The sequence below is a fragment of the Peromyscus maniculatus genome, chromosome 16 (assembly GCF_049852395.1).
Source record: "Peromyscus maniculatus bairdii isolate BWxNUB_F1_BW_parent chromosome 16, HU_Pman_BW_mat_3.1, whole genome shotgun sequence".
Classification (NCBI taxonomy): domain Eukaryota; kingdom Metazoa; phylum Chordata; class Mammalia; order Rodentia; family Cricetidae; genus Peromyscus; species Peromyscus maniculatus.
In genome coordinates, this window is record NC_134867.1 from 64,954,383 (window position 1) to 64,981,426 (window position 27,044).

Consider the following 27,044-nt stretch of genomic DNA (forward strand, 5'->3'; position numbering starts at 1 on the left):
GCAGCAACCGAGAGGACTTGGGTCACCCTCTTGTCCAGCTATTGGGGACCAATGTGCAAAGCTGCCATCATTCAGGCAAAGCCACTGCCCTGTGCGCCTCCAGAGGGAGAGCCATGCCAGTGCGCACCCGGCCAGGACCAAGGCAGCACTTCTCCCCCTGCGAGACTTCGTGGTACCTGCCAGGGAGGCTGGTCTGATTTGTAAAGAGGTTAAGAAGAGCCTTGGGAACACCAACAGGAGGAGCGTCAGAAGGCCTGGCTTGCTGCTGGCCCCGTTCTTATTAGCAACGGAGCCTCGCGCTTGGCATGGAGAGATACTTAAATACTGAGTGGATCCTCAGCACACATTTCTTAACTCTTCTTATACCCAGTTCCTGCATTTACAAAATAAGAGATTTCAGACAATTATCATTGTTATAACAATGTCTTGATTTGACATACCTATTTTTTCTACCGATCTACTTTCATACACAATGAAAACAAATTACAGTCAAGCTTCAGAGTTTAGAGCAATGGGAATAGGCCCATCAAATTCATCAAAAATCAGATTCATAAAATTCTAAGAATACAATTCTCTTTCTTTTCTTCCTTCCTTCCTTCTTTTTTCTTCCTTCCTTCCTTCCTTCCTTCCTTTCTCCCTCCCTCCCTCCCTCCCTCCCTCCCTCCCTCCCTCCCTCCCTCCCTCCCTTCCTTTCTTTCTTTCAAATTCAGCAAAGAGTATAGGGGAAGAACTCAGTCCCAGCCTAGTTAACATTAGCATAATACCTAGCCCTGAATCCCTGGCCCTGAATCCCTCTGATTGAGCTGTGTTGAGGGAGGGGACAACATTCATCTGAGTGTTCCTGAGGAAAGGAACCACATTCTCATTCATCCTGTGCTCTTGGAGCTGGCCACAGATCTGGTGGGCGCTAAGGACAACTCATGGACAAGGACCCATGTGGGGAGGAAAGGGGGGCAAAGCGCAGAGCTACCTTTCCTTCTTCCCTTAGTCACAGGCAAGAGGACAGCTGTGTGCACTGCGGGTGATTCATTTCTCGTTAACCCTTTGGAAGCTGCTTTAGACTAACAGGTATCTTAGCAACCGGGCCACAGCGATTTTTTTTTTTTCCGTAGCCCTGGGAAATGGTTCTCCAAGTGCAAACAAGAGGAACGGTAGCTCTTCATAGATGACACTGTACAATGCTGGCTTATGAGCACAGGGAGAGGCTGCGTGGAACAGCTCTGAGGTGCCTTTGCGGGTCAGGATTTCATGTGATGATGTCAACATTTTTTTTTTTCTGATTGGCTGGGGTATTTAAAAACACAGTGCCCCAAAGCAAAGAACTGTCTTGTTTTGTTTTGTCTTTCTCTTGTTGCTACGGCTTACATGAAGCTCCTCCAAAGTTCATGTGTTTGAAGCATAAGCCCCAAATTCACACGCTGATGGTCTTTTGAGGTAAAAGCTATAAGAAGCAATTGGGGTTTCTGAGGGTATTGATGGTACAGCCCCCTGATGGCATCTGGGCAGAGGCAGTAGCCGAGAAGCCCTCAGAGAGCAGCTGCTTGCACAGTGCCTCTCCACGAAATAGTTTGTCCCGGGTTTTGTGTGTGTTTCTTGCAGTGTCTAGCACCCCTGACTCACTGGACAATGATCACGTCTGTCACACAGGACTGAGCTGCTCCAGGTCTAAGCCAGTGTCTGCCTCTGAGAGCTCGGCTGAGCCGTATCTGGATGCTGGCAGCGGTCCCTTCACCAGCTCTGGCCAGCCTTTCCCCACACACAATGAGAGGATGCTGTGCATTTCCAGGCATTGATGGCCACTGCAGGGAGTCCCAACCCATACATTTTCACAATAACCATGCAATTCCGAGCTGAGAAGGAACGAGCCTAGAAAACAGGCAAGGGAGACTCTTGGACTCTCCTGTCATGACCCAGGACTCCACCTCACTGAATCACCTCACCCCGAAGAGGTGGAGCCTCCCCATCTAGTTTTCTGCCTAGGACTCAGCAGCAATGATCGACAGTTCCCAGGAGAGTCCCCATATGCCACCAAGGCTGTTTTATTAACATGCATGGCTCTCAGAGGCAGTGATTGCCTTTATATGTGAGGTGGGAGGTTGCCAATCAAAAGGACAAGTGACATCAACATCCCTTGTGGCCACCTCTTTCTCAGCTGTTTTCACTAACCAGTGCTCCTCTGAGCACGCTGAGGATGGAGGCGGGGTGGTGTGGGAGGGTTGAGACTGCAGCATCACCCCTTCTGCTGGACTTGCACTTTGCTTATTGGTGAAATTATTAAGGCACCTCCACATAGTTAAAAGGGAGGTTTATTTAGTGGTGTAACTTACAAGTGAAGGGATAGGTAGGTTGCAGGGTCTAGGAAAGGCGTGGCACAGTCTGGTGGTGTTCTCTGGAGAACTCTGCTCGGTCTACCTCCAGCGTCCAGGGTCCAGGAACCAAGAGAGATGGCACATCCGGATCTCGGGTCTTCAGGGTCCTCTCTTGGCCCCGCCTTGTTGGCGTACAGTTACCGAAGCCTCAATGGGGGTTGGAACTTCCAGATCAAGGTTGGAATGGCTGCCCACTACATTTGCTCTAGGCTTCAACTGAAGGAAACACATTTCTGAAGGATTTTTTTAAAATGTGTACCTTGTTTGTATGGAAATCAGTGTCATAATAGTGCTCACTATCCAGGAGATTAAGAAGGAAGCGGGAAGTGTGGTAATACCTATTGAGTGCCTACTTTTTGCTGGTCTTCAGTGGGCGGTTCCTCTTCCACACTACAGCTATCATCTGTATGGTACACAGCAATCACAAGGGCTGCCCCAAGGGGAACGCTACCAGACACTGACCTCGTACTAATTCTGTTCTGGACCGTCCTGTTCCCGTGGGATCCGTGGTCTCTGGCTGCCTGTCTTTCCCAGCGACATTTCTCAAGATGGATCGTGTTTCAGGTTTGTAATTCCTTAAACATCTTTCCTGCTGACCCTTCCCAAGGCCTGGATGCTGTTACCTAAGAAACGAGCACAACAAAGATGCATTTGAGACTGAAAATTAAAGCCTCGGGGTGTGAAGGTTTAAGTCCTGGCGGCAGCTGGAGAAACGACCTCGGTGTAAAGATGATTGGCAGCAACGTCAGCATCTATTGGCAAATGCTCAGAAGGTGGCATTGGGAGCTGTGTGTCCAAAAAGACCGTGCTGCACCGAGCACATATGGGTGTGTCACCTTAGCGCACATTTCCTTATTGTTTCTACGATTGTTAAGACAGTCTCCTTATGTATCTCAGGGTAGACTCAAACCTGTGATTCTCCTGCCTCACTAAGGAGTGCTGGGATTACAGGCCTGGGCTTCTGCATCTGGCCCATTTCCTTATTATTCAGGAAACAGAAATAAGACTATGGCCTGTGCCTCATGAGCAAATGTGACTCCTGTTATGCAACTGGAAGTGGAAACTTTTCATTAAGGTATTCCGGAAATTTCCAGAAATCACCGAAGAGTATTAGCCTGCACTGAAGCTGGGCAGCTCCTCATTTCTCCAGTGACAGCAGTATAGGGTTAATCCATGATTATAAAGTAGACAATCCAGACCTCCCCAGAGACCAACATGCCACTCAGATGTGGTTTTGGACATGTCAATCCCCCCACCCCCCAAAGTTAGAGTGATATAAAGGCAGGGATCCACCGGGCAGCTGGGCTAGTGCAAACCGAGACATAGCAAGATTGGAATACGAACCCAGCTTCAAAGGCTGTGTTAAAAGAATATAAAATTCTTCACTGGTAATTTTTGCATTAAACATATGGCAGACTATACTATTTTGTATATATGGGGCAAAATATAGTATATAATTAAAACAATTTTCATCTGTTTCTTTTACTGCAGTAAGGTAGCTAAAGGAAGGTTTAAATCATATTTGTGATTGTGTTATATTCCTGTTGGACAATGCTGGCTTTTACCACTTCGAAATCTGGTGGTTTCAATCAGGTGTATGGTTTATTTATTTATTTATTTATTTATTTTGGTTTTTGAGACAGGGTTTCTCTGTGTAGCTTTGCACCTTTCCTGGATCTCTCTCTGTAGACCAGGCTGGCTTCGAACTCACAAAGATCCACTTGCCTCTGCCTTCCGAGTGCTGGGATTAAAGGTATGTGCCACCACCACCTGGCCTATTTTTTGTTTTTTGTTCTTTGACTTTTGTTTTGTTTTGTTTTTTCAAGACAGGGTTTCTCTGTGTAGCCCTGGCTGTCCTTGAACTGTAGACCAGGATGGCCTCAAACTTAGAGATCTGCCTGCCTCTGTCTCCAGGAATGCTGAGATTAAATGCATGCACCACCACCACCCAGCTCCTCAATCAGATTTTTTTACTTAGTATCTTATTAAAATAAAAACGACTTTCCTGAATCTTATAAAAATTTTAATGGAATTATATCCATTGTTATTTCTTATTAGACTGTAAACTAAGAGGCTGGGACTGGCTTCAGTAGTTTCTGAGGTCTTCTTAGCTGTACCGTTCTGTGACATTGAACTTGGTGAAAAAGCTCCTGGGATATTTCTAGACGACGAGTTCCAACTGGAGACTCCTGCAGCAGAAGCAGTCTTGCTCCAAGCATTACTAGGTCCTGTTCCTAACCCGATCGTGGGAGGCTTGAGTTCCAAAGGTGGGTGGTGTGTAGCTCTGGCCCCACAGCATCAGCTGGGGCTTGCAGGCTTGAGCTGGTCACTCCAGCTCTTTGTGACCGACTTCTCCATTGGTGGCAGAAAAGCAATGGTCCTTCGACAAGGATATCAGAGGGCTGTGATGCAGGAGGGGAGAAACAGAGAGACTTCGTGTGTAAACTTTGTGGGATGTAAAATAAGACCTCTTCTCCGTGGAGAGCAACAGGAGAACATGGTTCTGAACTGGATAAAAATGATCACTTCAATTAAGAAAGACAGACAGGTTTCTGACAGTTAATGAAATTTCCATAGGCTGTGATTTTTTTTCCCCTAAAAACCCACATTTATCTCAAAATGAAACAGGCAGAAGCCCAACCTGTACTTAGGGCTGTGAAAGCCACCCTCTGTGACACGCTGTTTTACTGGCTGTGTGTGCTGTGGACTGCAATTATTTAATGTTTGCCCTTCGCTTGTCTAAACGGCCAGCGTGCAAACCTGTTTGTGAGGGGTGTGGCTGAAGTTAATAATGGGCTTTTTTTTCAATGGTTGGGATGAGGGTTCTCCTCTTCTTGGTGACTCAAGATGCAGCAGGTGACTGACCGCAGGCAGGCTTTCCCGGTTTCCAGATGCAGCAGGTGACTGCAGGCAGGCTTTCCCGGTTTCCAGGTCCCTGTTCTACCAGAACCCAGCTAAGGTCTCACACTGAGCACCCTTGCTATCCTGCAGGAACCAGGAAGCAAGAGGAAGGCAGGTAGCTGCCTCCCCTGGAATGCTTTCATTCCCAAACAGGAAGCACATTTGCCAGAAAGCACAGGAAGTGAGGTCATGCGGACAAAGAGCAGAGCGGAGGAGTCTGAAGACTTCTGAGAGGCCGAGGATATCCCATCGTGTTGACCCAGGGTCCCGTGCTGTCTCACTGCTCCTCAGGCCTACCAGCGCACAGTGGAAAACCAAAGGCAAACCCATTAAGATTAGGTACCTTTACCCACAAAATAGCTATATTGTTTAGTGACAAGTGGAACCAAGGCTACATTTCTGCTGGTCCTGTTCCCAGCCCTTTGCTCTCCTCCAGCGGGTGCCCTCTTTCTCCTCCATTCTTGACTTCCGTTTTCTCCATTCCACATCCCTCCTTCGCCCCCCCCCCTTCACTACCGCACTTCTCCACGGAGAAGTCACAGTTCCCTTCCTCATTACTTACCCACTGCCTAGCCCTGCTTTAATAAGGCTGAAATCACACACACACACACACACACACACACACACACACACACACACACACACAGAGAGAGAGAGAGAGAGAGAGAGACAGAGACAGAGACAGAGAGACAGAGAGACAGAGAGAGATATGCGGTCTTCCAAGACCACCTTCAGAGAGAGATGTCCTTGCAGAACTTCCTCATACCCTCCCAGTGGGTGAGCCCAGAGAACACCTGTGTCTCTGTCTTTCCAAATCTCTACACCTGGAACTCCCCTTCTCAAGTTCCAGAAACTGTTCTTTCTACACGTCCTCCAAAATCCTGTGACTCTTTGTCACCCCCTTGCTTGAGTGTCCCTTCTCACCTGCCCTCTCACGCTGACACTCCCTCAAAGTCATCTGCAGTCTTCCCTTAGCGCACGGCAAGTCACGGTGTGTCTACACACCTGGCCCTTGAGGACGTCCTGCCACCATCCACCTGACTGTCGTCTCTGGTCTTCTTCCTTTCTGTCCATTAAAGATGGCCTCCCATTGTGCTGGACATGGTGGTTCTCAGGATTAGATGCCCTGAAAGAAACAGGAAGAATAAAGGTTCTGGAATGTTCTGGAGGAACCAATAAAGTGGCCTGTAGGGAAGAGATCCAAAGCAGGCAGGGATGTGGAATCCACTAGAAAGTCCTTACCATGTCCAAGAGTGCAAACGAAGGGCTGGGGTACTTGCGGGGTCTGTTTCTGGGGCTTAGTTCTAAGATGGAAGCAAGGAAGAGGTGCTTAGACACACCATGTTGTTGGCCTTCCGCACCTCGGTGCTGCTGGACGCTCTCCCCAGGGCCCTGCTCACAGTTAACCTCAAAGGGCCGCTCTGGTCCCTCAGCTTTCACAGCGCCCAAATTCTGTTTCTCGTCGCGTTGATTGCACTCTTCCCACCCGGTGGCCGGTGACGGTGGCCGGTGACCGCGGCTGGGGATGCCCTTCCTGCTCTTGGTTCCCTGTTTCTCTTCCTCCCTCCTCCTGGTAAACAAGTCTCAGCTAAGGGTCCCAGGAAGACAACGTGCCCACTAAAGGGTTAACTGAGGGAGTTCTGTGGAGGGATTGTTTACACAGGTGTGGACAAGATTAAGGGAACTCAGAAGGGTGGAGAATGTCATCTGACCCTTCATCTGAAGTCTCAAGAACAGGCAGCTCCATGGGCACAGAAGTCAGGTAGGTGGTTCCCGAAGGCCGGAGGCACTGGGGGAAATGTTAAAGGACCTTGAATGGGCACCAGGTCTCTTTTTGAGATTCGAATGTTCTAAAATGGATCATCCTGACGGCTATTTCAACCCCCATGCTCCAGAAATCACCACTATCATGCTTTGCGAATTAAGTTTCAGTAAAGCAAATAGGCTTTTACAGCGAGAATTAGCTGGCGTGGGAAGCTGGAGGCTTTCACAGGGAGGGGGTCAGAGGTACAGAACGTAGGGCCCAGTTGGCTCTGAGGGTCACGTGACAAGGCTGGGGCCAGGAAAGAACACAGCTACTGCCTGACCTGGTGTGGTGAGGAGCAAGCAGAGGGAAGGCCTTGCCTTTCCCAGGCTGCCCTTCATCGCTAGCCTGTGCTCCCAGCCGCTCAGCTCCAACAGAACAGAGACCAGCCATGCTGGGCCCGGGGCAGGTGGGGCAGGACCAAGGAGGATGAGGCAAGCCTTGCTGGAATTACTGGAACGTGCAGTCTTCCTCCTTCCTTTGTCCTCAGAACCTGTCTCGGTGAGCTCCTCCTTAGCTCTTGCGCTGTGGCACTTTGTACGCAGCTTGTCAAGTACAGTGTCCCTAGTCAAGTTGGGGGGGAGGGGACTGGTAGTTATAGGGGTCCCACTTGCTTCCTGCCCCCTCTTAGACCCTTCCTGGTTCTCAGTGGCGAGCCTTGTGTTTTGTTATTAAAAAATCAGTGTCACAACAGTGCTCACCACCAGGAGAGTAAGAAGGAAATGCAGAGCGTGGCAAGAGGTATTAGGTGCCTGTTTCTTACTGGTTTCCACGTGGATTGTTCCTCTGCCGAATTTACGGGCATCATCTGTATGGCACCCGGCAATTGCAAGAGCTGCCCCAAGTGGGACGCTCCCAACACTGACCGAGTGCTTGGTGCAAGAAACGTCGGAAAGAGTGAGGAAACACGCCCCATGAACGGGCGTATCCCCCGCCTGCCCTTTGTCACAGCCCTGGCTGCAGCCAACACTTCCCTGTGTGGTGAAGGTGTGTGTGGACAGAGAGAAGGCTAGGAAGAAGCTTCCCACAAGCCAGGGCTGCCTTTATGAGGCGTCAGTGTGGTTCTCACAGTGCCAGAGGTAGGTGTTACGGCCTCTGTTTACAGATGAAGATATGGCCTCCGTGTTGGGAAAGAGTCACACCGAAGGAATGTGCCAGCAGCAGGACTGTCTGCTTTCCCAGCTTCCTGCACCGGGAAGCTGAAGTCATCAGAAAGTGACATTCACACTTCTGTGCAGCTGCCCGTCAGGCACTTGTGTGGTGTGGCTGGGGGAATGCATTCTGTCACGTGTGATGGATGCTTTGAGCCTCCCATCCCTAGTGACTGCTAGTGACTATCCAATGGTAACACATATGCATCACAAATGTCAGAAGGCATGGGGGGTGAGTGATCGAAATGGGGAATGTTCTCTACACTAAAGAGCAAGCTCAAAACTGCCTCCTGAAAACTAAGGGTCACGGGCAAGGATACGCCTCCTGGGGGTGGTACCTGAAGGATCAGTCCCCAGAAATACTTTATAGAGGCTTTTCCAGCTAAAGGAAGCAGCACACAGGGCCAATCTGGATGCTTTCTTTAGGCAGAAATTCTAATGAAATGGTTTGACAAAGAAATGCTGTTTCACTCTGCCTGTGAAACTTTTACAAGAAATTCTGCTGTGATTTTTAAACATGATAAACTTGTCCGGTGGTTGGTTTGCCGTGTACGATCACTGCCATGTTGGCACATGATGCGCGCGCTGGCCGATGCCCAGGAGGTGAGGCAGGGAGTAGAATATGGGCAGTCCTTTCTTCAACACTCCAGTGCAGAGAGATCCATAAGCAGACTTCACCATTGGAAAAGTCTGCAAGATCATCAGCACATCCCACAGCTCCGTGGCTTAGCAAGTGCGCAGCCGACTTTTCCCAGTAAGAATGAGTGTTCCTCTTTCTTCACATTTTCTATTCATCATCCACTCTCCTATCCCCTGAAAAACACAGCAAGAAGTCAGGTTGAGACAGAGCCACTGGACAAATGGTCGTACCCATTTGCTTGTAAAGACACATTGTGCTGTACCAGGTATGTATGGAATTGGTGACATTTTTAGTACACACTGGAGGCTGGAATCCATTGTTTGGAAGGATCTGGAAAAGGCGGGAGAGGGCATCAACTTTCACCTCTCGGTCTGTCATGTAGATCTCCCCACGGTAAAGTATTGAGATCTGTTAATGATTACACTTCCTAACTGAAACCTGAAAGAAGGTCAGTGAAGTGTGGATAAACACGCACCAGGTGTGTGTGTGTGTGTGTGTGTGTGTGTGTGTGTGTGTGTGTTCCCAGAGCGCCACGCCATTCTCACAGTCATCCTGAAAGCTGGCAAGCTTCCAGCCGTGCCACCCTGCCCTGGTGTTGTGCTTTTGGCAAAGGACTTGCGCTTCCTGACTCAGAAGCAAAGGCTCCCTTGCGCCCATCGGTCTGCAGTTTTCACTGTGTGTTGGCACCAGCTTCCCTTCCCGGACAAGCCCCTTGAGGGTGACACAGAATGTCAGAGGGGGCTATCGCAGACGTGGTGAGTTTGTGTTATAGCTGTGTCATTCAAATCCGACCTGTTCCCTCCTGGGAGTCCTGTCCCACCCTCCCACCAGGGTTAGAAAGGTGGCCCACGACAAAGCTGTCGGTAAATGGGGAAATGTTCTCCCGGCAGGGACGAGTATCATCTCACTTAGTAGAGATGGTAAATAGTTCAAAGGGTAATCAGCCTGCTAACAGTCAGCGCATCTCCTAAAATGAAGAATCGGAGCTCACCTCTACAGGGGTCTGACTCTAGAACTCAGCCCTCCGAATCACACAACAGAATAGCACCAGACGGGACTAATCGATCAGTAGATGAAAGACACACCTCACCACACCCCAAATTCACCTTTCCAACACCCTAAAGACAGAGACATTTTCAGGGACAGGCCTATTCCCATCAACTGCTTTAACAGGGCTTCACAGGCTGGCACAATTATGATGCTGCACCTTTTTTCCTGAGCAGAATGAGAAAGCAAGTCAGAGGCCCCAGGGATGGCTCCGTGGGTAAGAGTGCATACCGTGCTTCCAGAGGAGGCCACTTTCGTTCCCAGCAGGACACAGGCAGCTCACAATCCCAAGGGAACCCGGTGCTTCCGAGGCAGGCACATACCCACACTCAGACTTGTCCACATAATAATAAGTATCTTTAGCAAGGGAAAGAGAGTAAGCCAGGCAGCAAGGCAGTGAGTACCAGGCATCTGGTGTGTTCCTCCGGTTTGGAGTACCAGGCCAAGCAGGGACCGCCACCTGCGTGGACCCTGACACGTACAACACTTAGTGCGTGACCCTTCGATTTGGATGCTATGGACTTGTAAAGTGTGAAACCAACTTTATATTTACAAATAAAAAAAAAAAAAAACAAGTTGGGTTTCTGAACTTTTCAATTTTACTTTTTATGTACTTTTTTTTTTTTTTGACACAAGGGTCTTTATGTAGTTCAGGATAGCCTCAACCTTGCTAGGGAGTAAAGGATGACCTTAAATGTCTGCTCCTCCTGTCTGTACCTCCTAAGTGCTGAGATGTGTACTATCGTGCCTGGTGTATGCAGCAGTACTGGTGATCAAACTCAGGCCTTGATGAATGTTAGACAAGCTTGACCAATGCAGCCATGTGCCCTAGAAAAATTTGTTTTTTTGTTTTTTCAAAACAAGGGTTCTCTGTGTAACTGCTCTGGCTGTCCTGGATCTCCCTCTGCACACCAGGCTGGCCTCGAACTCACAGAGATCCACCTGTCTCTGCCTCCCAAGTGCTGCGATTAAAGGAGTGTGATCCCACCGCACAGCAAAAACATTTTTTCAGTGTAGGTTTTATATGCATTTCTGCAGAGATTTCTTACCAGGAAACGTTTTTCTTCGGAAGAGAAATACTTAAATCTAAAGATTACAGCTCATGTCTAGAAACGGAAAAGGGGGTTCGACAATTGAAACACATTTATCGTCAATGTCAAGTCGTTTACCTGTTTACGTTGATACCATCTGGGCTTTTTTTCAAGGGGTGGGAGTCAGGGCAAAACTTCTCAAGATCAGTGTCTTTTTCAGGGCCAGGAGGAAAACAGCAACCACCTTTTTTGCATAATTCTAACCACTTCAAGAAATGAAAACCACAACCGGAAGCCGCTCTGGTCAAACGATGACGTTTACTATGTCTGCTGCATGGAGAGCAGAGGTTGGATCTTTTCTCCCCACTTTACTGAGCACTGTTTCCTTAGGGCCAAGCATAGCTGCACGTGCCTCTAATCCAGCACTCAGGAGGTAGAAGCAGGAGAATGCAAATTGCGGGCAGCTTGGTCTGTGAATCTCAAATTTCTTTTCCCCATTTAAAAAAAAAAACACTTCTGTATGTGTGATGATGTTTGTGGGTGAGTGTAGGCATACTATGGTGAGTGTGTAGAGGCCAGAAGAGAACCCTCTATAATGAGTTGTCTCTGTCCATACAGGGATTGAACTCGGGTCATCAGGCTTGAAGGGCAAGTGTTTAACCTGCTAAACTACTTTACTGGGCCAAAATTTTCTTTCTAAATAAAATTGCTTATTTAGAGTTTAGAGAGTACACTGAACGGTTTTTGTTTTTTTGAGAAGCATAAATAGATTTATTTATGTGACCATATTGGGGAGACGAACAAAGAGGTTGAATGGCCCCCCCCAGTCCCTACTTCAAGTTCATCTTCATCATTTTTCACTGGGCTATTTTACCCTGTGAGTGTACCAAGGAAGACACCAAGACAATCAGAACAGTGCCTTGTGGCTCTGGAACACCACTTCTTCCCCTTCTCTTGACACATGCTTTGCAAATATTTTCTTCTGACAGACATAGAATCTTGATAAATCACAAAATTCAGACATGAATATTTCCAAACTAAGCTCCTCAGATTAGCTGGGAAGTTTTATATTATTAATTCACATAGGAAGCAAGGTATGTTTTACTCTATTTTTTTGTTCTTTTGGTTTTGAGACAGCCTTAAATCCTCCTTTCTTCTGCTCCCACCTCCCAAGTTCTAGCCTTCGGCCTGAGCCATGACATCCAGTAAGAGTTGGCTCTTTAAATGAAATTTAAATGAAAATGAAAATGATCAACCTCAAGAATGAGAGACATCACTGTAGATTCCTCACACTGACATAATTTTTAAAAACAGATATAATAATATCTTCATGCTGATAGATTTGAAATATTAAGGAAAACTGGACATCACCTCAGAAAAATGAAAGTACCAATATGGAAGAAATAGAGGATTTCAATAGATCTGTAACTATTACAGCAATTATATCTATATGTAAAGCTCTTCCTCCCTGACCGTGTCCATAAAAGTTCAAGGGAAGTGGGGAAGGTCAGAGAATAAATAAGGAGACATTTCCTAACACTTTTTGTGAAGCCAGTGCAACTTTGGCACTAAATCTAATAGGGATATGGTAAGAAAGACAAAGAATAATCCCATCTTCTTGTGCAAATGGATACAAACTTTATACCAGGAAATCAATAATAACAATGTAGGGAAAATGCCAACATCACAAAATTATAGGCTCATTCCTGGGAGTGGTAAAATAACATTATGAAAAGAGAAATATTGTAGCCATATAATTAATAATGAGAAGAAATTTAAAATAATTTAAATCTACTTGCAATTCAAAACACTCTTAGTAAGTTAGGAACAGAGTAGTAGGTGCTTCATGAATATGATAAAGAATATTTTTTAAAGTAAGTATTTGAAAAAAAATTAATAGTGAGATGTTGAAGTTTTCTGTTTGGATCCTAACTTGGGCAGTAATGGCGGAAGACGTGTCAGCGGTCACTAGGCCACCGTTACTTGTAGTTAACTGAGTAGAAAAGGATGGAATGAGGACATGCAGCTCCTAGGTATTGTGGAGGAAAAGGTTTATTGTAGATATGGTGGAGAAAACAGCCAGAGACATCTGGAAGGGTCCAGACTGACCCAGGCCATGAGAGCAGAGAGAGGGCGGGAAGAGGAAGAGATGGAGACAGAGGAACCAGGAGCCAAGAGGCCAGGAGAGAGCTGGGAGACCAAAGAGGACACATAATCCAAATGGCTGAGCTACCCAGGGAAGAGAAACGAGGAGGAGGCAAGTGGAAACCCAGTCCCTGGAGGGGAGGGGTTTAAGGTAGGGGCAGGGTCAGAAGAGCTGGGAGGAGAGCTGGCACCCCAGTCAGCCATTTGTCCCTACGGTTTTTTGAGACCTAACATTAACATGATTGTACATAAGAAACAAAAATTAATAGAATTTTAAAGTGTTTTGTTTAACAAAATTGTTAGACACAATGTGCATATTTTAACAATCATTTATATTTCTGTGACCTAGCAGTAATTGGAAACCAAAATATTAAAATAGATACAAATATACAGGAGCAGAAAGTATCAAATACTTAAGATGAAATCTAAAAATACACCTAAGGCTTATCTAGACCAGTTATATAGCATCATTAAGAAAAATTAAAGATAATTTTATTAAAGGTAATGGGGCTAGTCCATGGATTAGGAATGTTATTGTGATAAATACATCAATTCTCTCCAAAGTGATCTAGAAACACAATGTGGGCCCAACAAAAACCACAGCTGGATTCTTTTTTTTTTTTTTTTTTTTTTTTTTGGTTTTTCGAGACAGGGTTTCTCTGTGTAGCTTTGCGCCTTTCCTGGAACTCACTTGGTAGCCCAGGCTGGCCTCGAACTCACAGAGATCCGCCTGGCTCTGCCTCCCAAGTGCTGGGATTAAAGGCGTGCGCCACCACCGCCCGGCCCCACAGCTGGATTCTTAAGATATCTAACAAGAGAATTATAAAATTAACACGGAGCAGGAAGGGCCACTGAGAGTCTTAGCAGCAAGACAAACTTTCATAAGAAGAAAAAGGTAGAAGAATTCAGTCGACCAGGCATAAGACTTGGTTGGTGTATGATTTCAATGACTGAGACAGTGCTTTGTCAGTAGATAGCAAAGAGGCCAAAGAAGTGTGAGACATGCAGACACTCAGGGCCACAATGCCACAAAGGAAAGGGATCAGTGTGAGACATGCAGACACTCAAGGCAACAATGCCACATTACACAGCACTGAGGTTGCTTTTTTCAACAAATGCTGCTTAGAAAAATAGAACCTGAACTGAACCCCAAAATTAATATTTGGTATTAAGTGCAAAGGGTCTAACAAAAAGACTTGAGGAATTGAAATAAAACATGTATGATTCTGAGATGGATAAAAATCTCTCAAATAGCGTATAAAAGAATTATAATCATAGAGGGAAAGACTGATAAATACAAATTTAAACCTAAGAACAAAGGACAATGCTACAAGGGTGAGAAGACAGGATGCAAAGGAACAGACTGATTATGACGGAGTAAAAACTTCACATCCAGAACGTATTAGTGTCTCCTCCAGAAAATTAAGACAGATGACCCAGTGGGCGGGAGATGCTCAGTTCATAAAGTGCTCGCCACACAAGCATGAGGACCTGAGTTTGATGCCCAGAACCCAAGTAAAAGCTGCTTATAACCCCGGCAGTGGGGAGGCAGAGCCGCTTATAACCCCGGCAGGGGGGAGGCAGAGCCGCTTATAACCCCGGCAGCGGGGAGGCAGAGCCGCTTATAACCCCGGCAGGGGGGAGGCAGAGCCGCTTATAACCCCGGCAGCGGGGAGGCAGAGCCGCTTATAACCCCGGCAGTGGGGAGGCAGAAGCAGGAGGATCCCGGAGGTTGGCCACACAGCCTAACCTAAGTGCCAAACTCCAAGCCAGTGAGAGAATCTCTCACAAAACAAGGTAGGTGGCACCTGAGAAATGACACCAAAGTTGACCTCTGGCCTTCAAATATACGTGCACATATGTGTACACACACACACACACACCCCAAGAGACTTCAAGACATCATAAAAGGAGGTATCCAAACCAAGTACTCTGTGAGAAAATATTTTCATTAAAAATGAGGAAAATGTGAATTAAGACTCTAAACTCTCAGAACAACACCCACCAGGATGGCTAAAGACTGACATTCTCGCTGCAGCCCTGAGGAGCTGCCGATGGAAAATGGATTCAGGACTCAGAAACACGTGCGTGTGTACCCTTCTGCTCCTGCAACTCCTGCATGTGGACCCGAACGACGTACGTACCCAGACTGTACACAGGGACACCGGCAACTATTCAGGCCAGCACCTTCCCTAAAGAGTGAAAACCTGAATGAACTCTCAGGCTCACCAACTATGGGACAGCGGCAGACTCTGATGGGGTGCTGTATGACAAGTCATGTAGAAAGAAACCAAACATGGAGCACAGACAGAAGTCAGATGATTCTATCTTCACAAACTTCAAAAGTAAGATGACTTAACTCATGGTGTCAGAAGTCAGGATAGTGCTCAACTTTGCCAGAAGATGAAGGGGAAGTTGTGGGAGAGACAGGAGCAAGACTTCAGTTACGGGGTGTAATCTTTTCTATACAGATCCACATAAAAATGTGCGTCAAAGCCGGGCGGTGGTGGCGCACGCCTTTAATCCCAGCACTCGGGAGGCAGAGCCAGGCAGATCTCTGTGAGTTCGAGGCCAGCCTGGGCTACCAAGTGAGTTCCAGGAAAGGCGCAAAGCTACATAAAGAAACCCTGTCTCGAAAAACCAAAAAAAAAAAAAAAAAAAAAAATGTGCGTCAGTTAAGTCTTTGCAGTAATGTGGTGTTAAGGGGAAATGAATGATTTAGGAAGCAATATTGCAAGAGTGCAGAGGACAGAATATTACCCGCCATAGCGTGTGATAGGCTACGTTGGCTTCTCAGGAATGAAGAAATAAAGGAAACCTGTGATGGCTAAATAAAAAATTGCTGTGAGGTTGCTAAAGGGAGCTCTCAGTGTGACAGAAGGTGCTGAGTACAGCCGGTCCAGACTGGAGCAAGCTTGCAACCACATCCCCAATGCCCTTGGCTCTGTTTTCTCACCTGAAGACAGTATGTGAATAGAAGCCTGCTCCCGTATTCACGGACACGGCACATGCGTGGCAGCATTCTGGCTCTGTCCTCCAAGCCCTCTGTCTGGATCAGCTGAGGATGCACATTAATTAATCTGTGTGCTTTTGCAAAAACAGAGGTGCATTCATAATTATTGTCTATCTGCAGCTAAGAAAATATAATTGCAAAGTAAAAATAACAATCTTCCCCAGAGCTGCTTCCTCAGACAATCTAATTAGGGATTAAAGTTCTTCCCTAGAGGCCTGTCTGTGAACTAACTCTCCAAGTGATTTTAGAGGAATTTCATGTAGGGAAAGGCTGCTGATCTTTCTGAGTTAAAATGTCAGTGTCCTTTGCACCCTGATTCTTTCTTTGGGATTGCCACCATTCTCTAAAAAAATATTTAAAATATACCTGCTTTATTTTCCTGCCAAAGCAAGTCTACAGTGATAGGGATTTTCAAGAACTGGGCCCTTTCCTTCTCTCTTGCTTTTTCTGCAACTTAGTATCTGTTAGCTGGTATCTTGTATCTAGCTTTTAAAATTAGTATTTTGTAATTTGTTGCAACTCATTTTGATTTTTTTCTTTTATCTGCACTTTATGTGCATTGGTGTTTCACCTACATATATGTAGGTGTGAGGGTGTCAGATCTCCTGGAACTGGAGTTACAGTTGGTTGTGAGCTGCCATGTGGGTGCTGGGAATTGGACCCAAATTCTCTGGAAGAGCAGCAGGTGCTCTTCACCACTGAGCCATCTCCGCAGCTCAACTCATTTTGACTTTTCCAACCACTTAAACCTGTGATTGTATATGGTTGTGCGTGCCTATAGTCCTAGGCTTTGGGAGGCTAAGGTACTTTTCCAACCACTTAAACATGTGATTGTATATGGTTGTGCGTGCCTATAGTCCTAGGCTTTGGGAGGCTAAGGTAAGAGGCACAAGAGTTCAAAGTCAGCCTGTCTTTTTAAAAAGAAAGAAAGAAAAAGCCAGGTGTGATGACACATGCCTTTAATCCCAGTACTCAGGAAGCAGAGGCAGGCAGATCTCTGTGAGTTTGAGACCAGTCTTCAGAGCGAGTTCCAGGACAGCCAGAGCTGTTACATAGAGAAACCCTGTATTGAGAAAAAGAAAAACCAGATAATCCAACCTATCAAACTCCCACTCCAAACCTACAAAAACTCAGATGTAGGCCATACCCAGCCCACAGGTTTGTAGACTCTGTTTAGAACGTTCATCTTTGCTTACACATTAACCCACAGTCTACATGACCAACTGCTTGGGAGAAGGGAAATTTGTCTTGGAGAAAATTAGACTAAATTATACTAAAGCCCTTTTCTCAAATTCCATTTTTATTTTACTGATACTTCAGCATTCCAATTCAAACTGTATACTTTCTTCTTTAACAACTGTATGGGAAATTAAGAGTTAAATATCACCCTCTTAGTGGGGGAAATCTTAACATTGAGCCTGAAAGCTTATTTTCTGGAATCCCAATTCAAGGTAACAGCTAGAATCATACAAGATTCTCTCATAACCAGCTGTTGAGATGAATACTTTAGAAGATGCTAATGACATCTTACATTTCTCATAGGAATTACAACCACAAATTATGGAAGCTGCCGAGTACTAGATTTCATTAATAATGTATTTTTGACCACACCGTGCCTCATGTTTGCCTGCTGAAACTATGTGGTCCCAGTTTGCTATGACACATAGTCACTTTAAAGGATGTAGTATCTAAACAAGGATTGGTTTCTTCCTGTCAGAAACCTGAGCTAATCTGCAATAAGCATACGTTTATTCATTTTACCACCGATGCCTACTTAAATCTCTTGTAGCAGTCAATCTGAAAACCTTATATCAAGTGTTTTCATACATTTCAAGGTAGGTACTCAGACCAAATGGAGTTCAAGACAGATCTGGACAACTTTAGAAGTTTCCATTTTATGATGTTCAACTTTCCTTATAATTGTTTGGCTTTTCTTGTGACCATTCAACTAAAATTCACTGTAAGACTCAGGGTTGTGTATGATGGTTCCTTCCTGTAATCCTAGTGCCTAGAGAGCCGCGGCAAGAGGATTCAGAGTTTAAGGTCATCTTCAGAGCCACACGGTGAGGTTGGTTGATGTCAGCCTGGGCTACATGAGGCCCTGTTTAAAAAACAAAAACAAAACTTTAAAAAGAATTATCTATTATATATAAAGATTTAATTTTGTGTATATGTAGGTGTATATCCAAGTGTGGGTTTGTGCATGTGGGCGTAGTGCCCTAAGAAACTAAAGAGGGTGCTGGATCCGCTGAAGGTGAGTTACAGGGAGTCGTGAGGTACCTGATGTGGGTGCTGGGAATGGAGCTGGAGTCTTCAACAGCAAGAGTGATGTACCCTTAATGGCAGGATCATCACTCCAGCTCAACCTCTAATTTTTAATTAGTTATTATTATTTGAGATAGAAATGTACTGTGCTGTCCTTGCTGGCCTGGAACTATGTAGATCAGGTTGGCCTCTAACTCATAGAGATCTACCTGCCTCAGCCTCCCGAGTGCTCTGATTACAGGCATGTGCCACCACACCCAGCCCATCCTTGAGGATTTCATGGAACTTTCAAGTTATGTTTTGCCATATTAACTACCATAGATGGGCATCTGCACCTTGAGAAAGCATACTTGGTGAACATACTAAGTGGAGATATCTGTCTATGCAGTCTTGTCTTACAAGTCACCAATAAAAATATCATTTTTTGAAAATTTCCTTATGTTTCATACTTTGTTTTAATCCCAAGGAGAGAAAACACACCTGTGTTGAAGACTTTAATAATAGTGAGTATTGCACACATGATGCTGCAGTGTTGTTTGTTTTTTTAAACAATACCACATCAAGTATTCAGATTAAGAACTGAGTTTTGGAAAGATACTGGGCATTAGATGGCCAAAGGCAGCTGGATAAAGTCAGGACCGTGTAACTCTAAAGCTATACTGGTTCCATCATTCTGAGATACAACTTCCAAGAAAAAGAGACAAAAAGCTCTGGGTTTCTGTAGGAGGGGCTGGCAGGAGCTTTTGAGTGGCAGAGAACACTTTAGCTGAGTCTATGGAGATATTTGAGTCTAGATGGGCCACAATATCTTGCTTTAAGAAGGAACCTCAAATCTCCATTCCAAGCTTATTACGACAGAAATTAATTTTAGTAAATAATATTGCGGGCACTTGTTGGTCCTCCAGAGCCATCGTCCTGTGGCTGTAGCTGAGCCCTAGCTCCTGGGCATTGTGACATCTCCAGTCATTCATATCTCTTTCCCCGGTCACTGCAGCAAGGAAAAACAGAGCAGTATACCACTCACACCAGAAGTGACACACTAGTTTTTCACGGCTCATTGACCAAAACAAGTCATGTGGCTGTGCTTATTTTACAGGGTGGAAAGTGAAATTCTGTGAGCTCAGCAATGCAAAGTTGAAGCTTGTAAACAACAGAGAAGGTCAGGGTTTCATATGGTGACTGTGAAAAGGGGCTTCCATTAGAGAGAAGTGGAGGTATGACGTGGAGAAGTGCGGGAGTGGAAACACACTTGTAAGGCGGTGAGACGAATACTCTGCTTAGAAGTCACATATGAAACAGCAGGAAAAATAAAGCCGCGAAAAGAGCCGCATAGTTGTCTTTGACGCGAGGGTTTTCCTGGGCTGGTCACAAATGGGACCTTCCCAAGGCAGTGTCTGAGGAGGCTCGGTTTGCCGTGAGGAGAGCGTGCAAACCAAAGCGTGGTGAAACAAGAAGGAATGCTAGGATTAGACAGAGGGGACGGACTATGAGCAAGCCGGGAGTGTTCAGGGTAATGCCAGGGTCAAAGAGATGAGCCTCTAAATCAAGCACTTAGGGAAGAGTCAGCAGGGGAGTGACAGCAGAGGGGAGGGAGGCTTGGCACAGAGCCCAGGAACTGGGACCGGCAGGGGCACGGGCATCTGGTAAGGATAGGTGAGAACGGGGTTTCATCTACAGAGAATGCACAGTTGAAAAAGGTACAGTATATAATGTGTCAAATTCATTAAACTTACTGGAAACAAAGCAATTAGCATAGCACAGCCCCGCCCCCCCTTTCCAAAGAACAAAAACAACGATATATTACAGCCTTCTATGGCTTAAAGTCCTGCAAAGACTTTAGAATGCTATGGAAGTCTTCTGAACAAATGGGAATTCTAACGCAGTGCCTTTTAATAATTAAAATGAAAAGATGTGTACATTAAAATTGAATGATTTTCCTCTTTTCTATGTGGTGCTTCTGTACAGTTTCCCTCAGAGCTCGTCAGAACTCCCCTCAAGTGGTTAATGTTTAGATCTAGAACAGATTCTTATTTCAAACAGATAGTCGGGAAACAACTTGTAAACCTTCACTGGATCTGATCCTTGTAGCAGCTCAGTAAGGGCAGTTCATGTACGTTGTCATCCTTGTTTATTTCCCATGAGGAAACGAAGGTTCAGATAGCCGCAAGGACCTGTTTACAATCCTCAGTAGTGTCAGAGGTGGATCACAAACCTGGGAACTGTGGCTGTTGGCTAGTGCTGCTCCTCTGATCACATGCACGTTCAGTGTGGGAGTGAAGACAGGTTCACCTGAGCAGAAGGAAATGTGTGGCCTTGGGAAAGTCTCAAGGTCAAATGGAATCTGAAAATTTATTTCAGCCAATGATACCCAATGCCGACTGTAGCAGGAATCTTAAAAGTTCTTATTAATAAAATCAAACCTGAGGCCAGTTATTGGGGTGAATGCTGGAAGATCAGAGAAGCAGAACAGGCCACAGCTACCTCACCTCGCTAGTTCCTCAGCTGATCCTGTTTCCTCAGACTGGAAGCTTCTGAGTCCTCATCCAAATGGGTCTCTGCTGCTCCAAAGCCTGAATGCTTACCCAGGCAAATGCTTCTAGTTTCTGGTCTCCACGCCTTATATATCTTTCTGTTTTTGCCATCACTCCCTGGGATTAAAGGCTCACTTCTTGGGATTAAAGGCGTGTGTCACCACGCCTGGCAGTTTCCAATGTGGCCATGAACTCAGAGATCCAGAGGGATTTCTGCCTCTGGAATGCTAGGATTAAAGGCGTGTTCTATCACTGCCTAACCTCTGTGTTTAATATTGTGGCTGTTCTGTCTCTGACCCCAGATATGTTTATTAGAGTGCACAATATTTTGGGGAACACAATACCACCACAGCCGACCCAGCAGCACCAGACTCACTTAGGGAGACTTAAATACCCGGATTACTGGCCTCTCCATGAGAGTCTGACTTGCTGTGTTTGGGATGAGGTTGAAGGTGTATTTGTTAGATTTAAGTCATTTGAAATCATATACGTATTATATAATTTGCTTGTCTATGTAGCCCAGGCTTGCCTCGATCATCTGAGAGCTAGCAACAAGTGTGCCCCACTATTCTCAGCTTGCCTTCTTTACCTTATCACTTCTTAGTCCTCTCCACGTTACCTTTTCATGTATTTCTTTAAGGCTCGTAAAACGCATTTAAGTTCTTTTCAGGATATCAGTTTTATTCCTCTGGAGCGAGATTTCTCTCTAGACTGCTGACTGTGACGGTCTTTTGGCACTCAATCTCTTCACGCACTTTAGGAATTTCTGGTTTGTTAGCTGATGTTACTCTCAGCAGTCTCTTTGCTAGGAAGGGCTGTGACTGGGAGCATCCTGTTGTCACGGATGGATGAAGCTGGCTCACTCACTGGATGGGCTAGTGTAGAAGGCCGCATCGGTGGCTTCTCTCTGGTGATGCCAAGCACACCACATGCTCTCCTTGCAGTCACTTTCTCCTCTCCGCAGCACTTCCGGCCACCACTCCCCACCCCACAAGAACCTAGCCCTGTGCAGGATCTGCTTGCGGTGGGTCCCAGTGTGCAACGGGACTCCACCTCAGCCCCTTCTTGCCATTGGGTATGCCCTTTTAGAAAGGGGCGATCAGCCGTGTCCCAGTGGCTTCCTTTTTGCTCTTGGTGTATATTAGGGTAGATATGTGTGTGTGGCCGAGTGCTTCAGGGCACATATCCACAACACCATCTTCACAGAAGGCCAGAGTCAAGCTTTCACTTCTCATGGCATTAACTGACATTGTCAAGAGCACTTCAAAAATGTTTAAGTGGCATTGCATTTTCAAAAGCAAGCAAAACTCCTTCATTTCATATTTTTGATTTATAGACATAGTAGTAGGTATTTTTTTAGGAAGCATTCTTAGACATACTTTCCGCGTTTCACGAACAAGGCATTTTCTCAACGCTGCTTTTTGTTCCTCTTATTTTTTTTTTTTTTTTTTTTTTTTTTTTTTTTTTTGGTTTTTCGAGACAGGGTTTCTCTGTGTAGCTTTGCGCCTTTCCTGGAGCTCACTTGGTAGCCCAGGCTGGCCTCGAACTCACAGAGATCCGCCTGGCTCTGCCTCCCGAGTGCTGGGATTAAAGGCGTGCGTCACCACCGCCCGGCTGTTCCTCTTATTTTTATTGTTGGTGAGGCATTCTAAAATGACATTCACTTTTCAGTTGATATGTATTTTTTACTTCTAAAATAAAATTTGTTGATTGTGGTGGCCCATTCCATTAGGCTATACTGAGAAGTCAGAGGCCAGTCTGGGCTGTACCTTATCAAGCCAGGTGTGGTGGTGCACACCTTCAGTCCTCACATTCAGGATGCAGAGGCAGGCGGGTCTCTAAGAGCTGGAGGTGAATCTTGTTTCAGGTCACCCAGGGCCTGGTGCTTGCTAGGTTTCAAACTGAGACCTTGTTATATTAAAACAACAACAACAACAAAAGATTTAATGGGGATTCACATTTTAGAATATCAGTTTTTCAGCAAAATTATATAGATACATATATATTCTATATATGTAGCCCATATGAAATATTATGTACATGTATAATTTTTTATTTGAAAGGAGCATGAAACGTACAAAATTAGTTGATAAATTTGTATTGTTCTTATATGCATTGTGTTCACGGTATCTTTCTAGTTCTGTTACGGAGCTGGTGAAGATTTGGCTTGGGAGCAGTGTTCGTCATGCGGCTTATCTTGGTAGTATTTTTGTCTTCAGTACTGAGGACTGAATACAGGGCCTATTGCTTGCTAGGCAAATAGTCCACCACTGGGCCATGTCTTGGCAGCTCGTTTTGTCCATCCACACCAGGTAGGAGGTGAAGTCATACTGACAGTGTGTAGTAGATCAAACCTTTTATTATCAAGTCCCGCCCGCCATCTCCCTTTTTCTTGAGAGAGGGTCCTACCACAGAGCCCTGGCTGGCCTGGGACTCACTCTGTAGACCGGGTAGAGATCTGCCTGTTGGGATGAAGGGCACGCACCACCACGCCCCACTTCTACAATCTTTTCCCACCACAATTCTCCGTAAACACAGCTTCCTGGAAATTTTACTAGGTGATCTAAAATGTGACTGAATCACAGGCATATAGAAGTATGACGACGTAGAGTTGGAAGACACATTTCTTTATTAGGTAAAGTAGCGCGTATTTATGGAAACCTAATCTGGGATTCCTCCCTTCCTCCTCCCCTCCCACCCCTTTCTCTTTTCCTTCCTTGTTTCTTGTTCAAAGAAACTAATCAACATTGACTGTTCTAGCCTGTAGGTTCTGAAAAGGAGTTAGCTGTTTGGTTTTCAAGGATAATTAGCTAGACAGTTTTCCTGTGCAGAGGCTTCGGTGGAAGACAGTCTATACCAATGTGCTGTGGTTGCCTTCACTCTTATTACACCCTTTACCTTGTATTTTGTTTAAAGAACACCCTCTGAATTGATAGACCCACTAAAATGGTTTGTAAGCTGATTTGCGCAATTATAAAACTGAAATATTTCAACATTCTACTAACTTGGCAAAGTTTGAAAGTTATTGGCAGTCAAGTGATCTGCTGCTCAGTAAACATGGTTGCTGTATCTGTGTCTGCTTTTCTTAGATGTGTTCATCTTGTTCCTGGTTCTACTTCTTTTTTGGGGCTTGTGCAAATTGAGGCAGAAAAAGGTTTATTGCATATTGTTGGTTGTAGAATTTGTTTTTTTAAAAAAATACCTTATTAAAAATAAACTTCAAAGGGTTAGGATGTAGCTCAGTTGGCAGAGTACCTGCCAAGCATACGGGAAGCTACGTGTTCAAACTCCTAGATCCGCAGAAGCTGGAAGTGGTGACACACACCACAGTCCTATTCCTCTGGAGGTACGAAGGGAGGAGGACCACAAGTTCAAGGTCATCTTTGGCTACATAGCAAGTAAAAGGCCAGCCTGAGATACATGAGACTCTGTCAAAAAAAAAAAAAACAAAGAAAAAAGAAAAGCTAAAGTCTGGCTGGAAAGTTAATAAATATTAGCACTGATGGTTCTTATTGTGTAATATGTAACTATTTTAATATCTTTAAAATCAGGAGCTAAGTATAAAGTGGAAGCACATTTCGAAACTGACTAACAAATTATCAAGTCAGCCTTATCAAGTGCAGCCTTGTTGGGCTTCATAGACAATCATCCTTCACTGAATCTGTTTCTGTTTGGATGTGGTTCACAGAACCCATAGGATGTTAGGTTTTTCTGCATCACGCCATCATGCAAGACCAGCCATCGTGCTATGAACCAAAAAGGATCAGGATTTTATTTCTACACATCATTTGGACATCTTTAAACATAATTCTTTTTATGATACTGGTGACAGAGCTCAGGGCCTCATGTATGTTAGGAAACTCTGTCCTACCGAACCACAGCCTTAGTCAGCCCCGATTTTGAGACATGGTTTTCCTAAGTTGCCTACGGTCTAGAGCTTGCACTCTTTCAGCCTGAGCCCTGTCCCTCATGTTCAGGTTATGGATTACTACTCTCCCGACTGGCTGTGTCTTTTTATTCTTCTATGGGGTATCACAACACATGACTCAGAACGTTATTTTGGTGCCTTTTTCTTTTTCTTGAACTTGTATTTTACTACCAAGGATGACCTTGAATTCCAGATCTTCCTGCTCCCACCTCCACATTCTTGGAACACTGGCCTGGGCGACCACCCCGCACTTACCTTTGTGTCTCAAACAATGACAGTTGGTGGAGGAATGGTTCGAACTAATTCTTAGAGCATTTGTGACTGTGAGGATCACAGGTATTGTGTATATTTCAAATTGCTTTTAAGTCCTTATCAATAAACTAATGGCTTACTATGACTTAGTTTGGGAACTGATTCACTGCTCAAGATGATACAGATGGAGCTGTTAAGTAAACTGGAAACCAATGGTAACTGAGTGACTTAGAGCCGTGTGTAAACCCTGCCTTGTAGGCGGCTTGTCTACACACACATTTTCCCCCATAAAAAACAACACTACACAGTCCATACCTGATTTCTAGCAACACTGAGTTTCCCCTTTAGCAATACAGTGCCAGGGGCATTAGTTACCTCGCTGGTAGCTTCCCAAACTAATTCTGGAAGAGCCAGTCACTGTTCAGCAGGAATAAAGCTCTCCACTGTCAAAATCAGTTCACACTGCTGTGATCAGTGGGAACTACGTTGTGTGCCGGCTAGCGAGGGTCCTGAGCTGCACGGCCACTAGGGATCTATCTCATCACAATGAAAAACGAGTCCACACAGAAGCACGGGAACTTAAAGGCACAAAGGAACAGAATACCACGACAGGAGGATGCATTCACACACATATGCTTTTCTGCAAATCGCCTCTCTTTAACTTCCAGAAGAGGACGAGGGGTCTATTGAAGAATTCATTCCCCATGGCACGAGTTCAACCCCGGGCTCCTCTGCTGAAAAGCCTCCTTATGTGGCTTTGCTGTGCTGGTGCAGCCGCAGAGCAGACAAAGCCTGGAGGACAGATGCTCTTCTCTCCCACGAAAGATGCAATCCAACTGGTAGAGAGAAAACATATCTCCACACTGGAAAGGGTGCTGGCAAAAATAAAGAGGCCGCGTCAAATGGGGCGTATCACCCTCAGCCTCGGTGAAGGCTTTCCCTTACTTAGAGCATGTCATAGAGAATGCTAGACACCAATTTTACCTGGATGAATGGGGTGGGGGAGGAGGGAGGAGGGAAACAGCTCTTTCGGGACATGTTCTCCAGCGAACAAATATTTTTGGCAATGAGGAGGGAATGAAAAAAGACAAAGAAACAGACGTCTGTAAAACCCACAACATTTGCTGTTGCAGTTAATTTTTTAGGTTTCTAGGTTTACTGGGACGCTTTAAAAGATTAAAAAAAATAAAAAACCAAAAACTCACGCTAATGTCTCTCCCTGCTCTGTAACTCCGGTCCGCTCTCTCCTCCCGAGGTGGCATGCGCTCCCGGGAGACACAAAGGCCGCCGCCGCTCCCTGCCCAGGGCTGAGGAATGCGGGGGATTCAAACAGCACCCGGAGCCGGAGGAGGAGGAGGAGGACTCTGAAAACATTTGCACTGACGCTCACCCACAACCATAATAATTTATCTTTCCTCCGGAGAAAGGTCAGCTTGGATTTGACCCCAAGCAGCCAGTGCACCCCAGGGGTCAGGGCCGCGGCGGGATGGCCGGCCAGTTCCGCCGGCCGCGTTGCCCACGCCCACCTGTCCACCCGGCTCGGCAGGCAGCTCCGGGCCCGCCCTACCCGTCAGGACGCCGCGCCGCCCGGCTGCCCGCCACACCTCAGCCTGCCCAGGGCGGACCCGTCCGCCCGGCCGTCCGGACCCAAGCGGCTCCGGTTGGAAGCTTGCGCGGGCCGGAGGACCCGAGCGCTGCGGGCAGGACTCACGGCCGCCCGCGGGCACCCGGCGCGCACCCGGAGCGCGCGGCCAGGCGGCCAGGCAGGCAGCACCTAGCGGAGCGGCGCGGCGCAGCGCGGAGGTGCGCTTCGCGCGCGCGCGCGCACGGGGGCGCGCACGGCGGCCGGCGCGCACGGCGGCGGGCGGGCGGGGGGCGGCGCTCGGCGCACCGGCCGCGGCTGAGGCGGGCTGAGGCGGCGCGGGCCGGACGCGGGCCGAGCCCCGGCGGAGGACGCGCGGCGGCTG

At 46.2% G+C, this 27,044-nt stretch overlaps 1 long non-coding RNA gene across 1 annotated transcript; it reads right to left on the reverse strand.

The window, feature by feature from the left end:
- Positions 1-6,204: 6,204 nt before the first annotated feature.
- On the reverse strand, positions 6,205-16,553 carry LOC121823041 (uncharacterized). The gene is made up of 3 exons (XR_006064329.2): positions 16,045-16,553; positions 6,513-9,038; positions 6,205-6,396 (listed from the first exon to the last, which is right to left on the reverse strand). It is a non-coding gene; the product is annotated as an uncharacterized LOC121823041 (long non-coding RNA).
- Positions 16,554-27,044: the final 10,491 nt, after the last annotated feature.